The sequence below is a fragment of the Sardina pilchardus genome, chromosome 21 (genome assembly GCF_963854185.1).
Source record: "Sardina pilchardus chromosome 21, fSarPil1.1, whole genome shotgun sequence".
Classification (NCBI taxonomy): domain Eukaryota; kingdom Metazoa; phylum Chordata; class Actinopteri; order Clupeiformes; family Clupeidae; genus Sardina; species Sardina pilchardus.
In genome coordinates, this window is record NC_085014.1 from 26,848,459 (window position 1) to 26,854,120 (window position 5,662).

Consider the following 5,662-nt stretch of genomic DNA (forward strand, 5'->3'; position numbering starts at 1 on the left):
TGTTTGGCTCGTGGTGTTTGTGTCATGTCCGCAGCCGGGCCGTCCACATGAGAAATTGCGCCGCGATTATGTGGCTGTCAGTGATGCAATTAGGCGGGTGATTGGTCATAACAACAACACGGGGCCGGTCAGCCTCAGTGTTCGCCGATAAACTCGACTGGCCCGCAGGCCGCGGGGGCTGAGGGAGCGGCGGCGGTTTGTTTTGCCTCTCGGCTGCGGCGAGGCTATTGCCTGAGACGGTGGCCTGTCCAAATGGCTGATGGCTGAGGGTGTCGTGCCCCTGAACCCCCCCCCCCCCGCCCCGCCGTGCGCCTCGCAGCTCTGTGGTGAGAGATGAGCCCATTAAGAGGCGGTGAGGGCGTGCGGCGGCCATTTGTACGGCTCGCCGTCCTTATCTCAGGGACCCCACTACAATCCTGCGTGGGAGAACATCGCTTATCTTGATCATCTCCATCTATCCCTCTGTCTATCCTCTCTCTGTTTGTGCTATCCTTCTCTCCCTCTCCCTCCCTCTCTCTCCCTCCCCACCTCCACGTGAGGCAGCCCTCTTTCATGTCTGTCTCCTAGCTCAGCTCTGCCACGCTAATAAGCTGAAACCCATGGCTGTTATTAATTAATGTGTTGATTTATGTGTTGTATTTTTAGTCCGTAGATCACTCTGCTTAAAATTCAACAGTTCCCCAGGCAAACACACACTTGTGGGAATAATTTTGTTTTATCTCAGTTGCCAAAACAAATCGCGGAACTTAATCTGCGAGGTTACCTTTGAATAAGAAAACTATTCCATTAATACCGGTCCTATGGTGCCATGATGCCGCAATCCCAGCAGCAGTTCCTTTGTTCCATCCCCGCTATCTCATTTCGCCAATTTCCTTCAGTCTTTTTTTATTTTCCCTATTACGAGGTCCTTTGTGGGCAGAGCACTGAAAAGGATTCAATAGCTGCACCAAACCATGCCTCGAAAAGAATGTCATGCTGCAATCTATCAAGCTATCCAATATTCTAACCAGTCTCAGTAATAAGAACAGAGGCCTGACTGCAGAGGGAAATGAGAGACTTCTGTGTGTGTGGTGTCCCATTTCTCTCTATCTCCAAAGGGCACTGGAAAGTGCACCCCCCCAAAAAAATGCTGAGAGCTTGTGATTTCTAGTAGACTCGCTTAAAGGAAATAGTTCATGTGTACGTGCAAGTGTAATAGTTCATGTGTATCCTACTCATACTGTACCCGAATAATATAAAAATAACCATAGCTAAGTGAAACTATAGTTAAAATGAACAATAACAGATTAAAACATTGGTAAGTCTACATTAAGTAAAATAGCAATAACTCTTAAGAATGAGTTAATTAATTGTGTGGTAAACAGTTAAATCTTTAGACCCCTCTTGAAAGGCCCAGAACTATTACAGGAATGCACCAATTCATTCCACCAACGAGAAGCCACAGAAGCAAACAGTCTTGAATTTGACCTGCTAACATTAGCGGCTGGTGGACACAGACGCTCATCAGAGGACTGCAGTGGGCGAGTGGGGATGAGCTGGATCATGGAACTCAAATAGCAGGGAGCAGATCCAGGAAGTGTCCAATAGGCCACAGTGAGGGATTTGAATTGAATTCTGTCCGCTATAGGAAGCCAATGGAGAATAACTGAAAGGAGTTACATGTGTCCTCTTTGGTTGATTAAAAAGTAGGCCTGCCTCAGCATTCTGAATCAGCTGTATTGGTCTCACTGTGACTTGATCTGAAAATGAAGATAAAATGTTTTTCATGTTTTGGACTCTTTCGGACTCGTTGGACTCGAGCCTTTTGTTAGGTATCTGGATGACAGTTTAAACCAATTTAGCATTTGAATTGATAAATGCAGCCAAGAATATAATCTGACTGCGCTCACTCCTCTGGAGTCTTATAATGAAAGTGGCAAATGGGCAGAGTTTACTTTTAACAGAAATTGGATTATATTCAAATGTTAAGTATGAATTAATATGTTGGATAAACATATTCTTTTCTCTGTAAAAAGGTCTTGTCAGTGATGGAGAGGCTTGCTGTACGTCACACACATCTCTGCCACATCTCCGGTCTGTACCTCTGTTTTGCCACAAGGGGGCAGTGGCGCTCAGTGAAGAGACGAGAGAGTGCCGCACAAAGGCAGTCCTGCTCCAGGGTCGCCATTGTATTCCACTTCCATAAAAGGAAAGGCAATTGCACCCCTGCTGTCATCACTAGCTCGCAGTGAATCAGTATGCAGCATCACAGCCCCAATTACATGGGAATAACAGGAGTTTATCAGTCAGTACACAAAGGGCTTATGCCGGCTTCTCAGAGGATTTAGTGGGGCGAGGTGCACTCCCTCTCCTTTTCTATCTCTCTCTCTCTCTCCAGTAAGATTGTTCAAGTTGTAGCCCACTCCCCGTGGCTTTGATGTAGGGAAAATATCAAATGAATCTGCGCTAATGCCACGCCGGCGTGTGTCTCGCAGATGAGACGTTTAGGTGATGTCCTCGGCAACGTGTGCGTTTTACAGATGCCCTGCTCTCGCTCGCTCCCCGAGGAGCTCTAAATGACTGACACCGGGGATATGAAAAGCAGCGGGAAGTTCTCCAGCCTCCGTGACTTTCATCAGCATTAGACAACACAAACACAAACACAAGCACCAGCACCGGGCCGGCGGGCAGGAAGCCCATCTCATCTCACCCGTGTCCAAGCAAAGCAGCCCGCTGACCTCCTCTGCCTTTGTGTTGGTCTGATTTCCCACTTGCCCATCAGCAAGCCTTGATTGCTTTCAGAGGAGGCGAGGGGAGAGTTTTGCAGAGGCTGTGTAGTGTGGCCTGCTACTAGTGTGATATCTTCTGTGTGTGTGTGGTGTGTTACTAGTGTGGTATCTAGTGTGTGTGTGTGTGTGTGTGTGTGTGGTATCTAGTGTATGTGTGTGTGTGTGTGTGTGTATGTGTGGTGTGTTACTAGTGTGGTATCTAGTGTGTGTGTGTGTGTGGTGTTTTGCTAGTGCGGCATCTAGTGTGTTAGTGTGTTATGTTGCTAGTGTGGTATCTAGTGTGTGTGTGTGTGTGTGGTGTTGCTAGTGCGGCATGTAGTGTGTTAGTGTGTGTGTGTGTGTGTGTGTGTGGTGTGTTGCTAGTGTGGTATCTAGTGTGTCAGTGAGGTGTGATGCTACTAGTGTGTTAGTGTGGTATCTAGTGTGTCAGTGAGGTGCATTACTAGTGTGTTAGTGTAGTATCTAATGTGCTAGTGTGGTATCTAGTGTGTTAGTGAGGTGCATTACTAGTGTGTTGTGTTGCTAGTGTGGTATCTAGTGTGTCAGTGAGGTGCATTACAAGTGTGTTAGTGTGTTGTGTTGCTAGTGTGGTATCTAGTGTGTCAGTGTGGTGTGTTTCTAGTGTCTTAGTGTGGTGTATTACTAGTGTGTTATTGTGTTAGTGTGGTTTGTTTCTAGTGTCTTAGTATGGTGTATTACTCGTGTGTTAATGTGTTAGTGTGGTGTGTTTCTAGTGTGTTAGTGTGTTGTGTTCATAGTGTGGTAACAAGTGCGTTAGTGGTGTGGTAACTCATATTTGATATAGTGAACTATCCACTGGTGTCATTGGTTCTGGAAACACAGTATTAAATGTGTTTGGGTCTCTTCTGTTGGGACTCTACCTGGCCTAATGAACGATCTGATTGGCTGAATTAGGCCTCTTCACCCAGTGAGTGTCTGGTGTGGAACACACCGTGCTGCGGCGTCTCCAGTGTTCTGGCCATGAAGCTGCCTGAGAGCTTTATCTGCACTGCCATCAGCAGGGAAGGCCCCTTGAGCTGGCGCCGGCGTGTTCCTCGGCTTGGCCACCGGGTGGCAGGCGTGAGCTATGTGGGTCTGTGTGGCAGTGTGCCTCGTCTTCCTCCCACCTCCCAGCGCACCGTCAGGAGCGTCACAGTGACGGTGATGGGAACAAAATGTTCGCCTGCAGAGCGGCAGAATTCAGCGCTTACTATTGTCCTGGCAGCCTTGCTCAGTGAAAAGACCCTTTTCAGACATCCCAGAGTCTAATTTGATGCCCTATGGCCATGCAAGGACATCTTTTAGAGGGATAGAGAGGTGGGCGACTCCATGTCTATAATAGGCACATATGAGCCCTTGGCTTTTATGAATGATACTGGACTTGATTAGGTGCACAGGTGCATAAAGGCATCACCAAAGCACACAGTGTATTTGTGTGATTATAAGGGGAAGGCTGAGAGAGAGAGAGAGAGAAAGAGAGAGGGATTGAGACTGAGCAGGGAAAAAAAAGAAGGGAAGGGGGGGGCACAAATTATGCCCCTGAGCGGGAAAGACCATATATGGAGTTTGACATCGTTGCTCGCGTACGACGTCGGAATAGCAGGTACGACGCGTGTGGGCTGCTGACATCGAAGGCAGGAGGGGCGGGGCCAGCTGGTTTTTGTGTGTGTGGCATTCTACGCGTGTGTGTATGTGTGTGTGTGCGTCAAAATGGGAAGCTGGCTGTCTGCGAGTGCCTCTGTGTCAAACGTGTGCGTCAATCTGAGTCAGATGGTGTCTCATAGACTTGCGTCCTGCGTGTGTGCGTCAGTGCTGTTGCCGTGCGGCCCCAGCTTGCAGGGAGGAAAGGAGAGGAGAGGAGAAGACAAGAGGAGGCTGCAGCTCTCTGGGAGAGAGAGAGAGAGAGAGAGAGAGAGAGAGAGAGAGAGAGAGAGCAAGGGAGGGAGGGATAAAGGAACCAAGAGGAAGAAGAGATGGAGAGGCAGAGTAGGCAGTAGCGGGTCCAGAGTATGAGCAGCCATGAAGAGACAGACAAGAAAAGGCCGCTTTAAGTGCACTTTAATATAAATGCATTTGTTTTAACAACCAAATACACTTATTGGGAAAACAAACAAAAGAACACTGATCCACAATGTCCATTCGTCATAAATAGCATATGCCAAGTATGTATTTCTTTTTCATATAATAGAAATGTCTCTGACCTGTACAGACTAGTAGAGATTTATACAAATGTACAAATATACAAATGTGCACAACCCTCAGCCATTCAGCATGTATCTATAGATGCACAGGCACATGCATGTGTATCTATTTTTTTAAAACAGCACACATACAATATAATGCTTTTTTTTAAAACATAGCGTTTAAATAGCTAGAACGTAGGAATCAATCCTTTACTTGACCGTAGACAACTCTACGTTAGCATGTCGACACCATGGGATTGGAGCCTTTTCTCAAACCCAAGTCGAGTAGTAACGGAATAGAAAGAGTAACCCCAACCCTTAATTTCCAGTTCATTTTTTAAACAAAACTTTTGTATTTTTAAAGCCCTCTCAAAAAAGAAGAATTGCTCATACACACAGGTCACTACCAATCGACACCACACCGATAATCGCTGCGATGTTACCATGATATTCATTAACAACAGCCGGACTGAACATGGTAGACCGAAGCTTTACCAGGCGAACAAAAGCCTCTAACAAAAGTTAACAGCATTACAAAAATGGATGCTGCAAGGAATCCAGTGCAAGTGCATGTAGCCCAGCCAAAGTGTAGCCATTCGAGGAGAAGTGAAACTCACCCCCTATGAATGGAACAAAACGGTACATCAATCTTGGAGTGTGTGTGCACAACACACACACAGCACAGATTTCCGCCCCTTCTCAGGAAGAGTG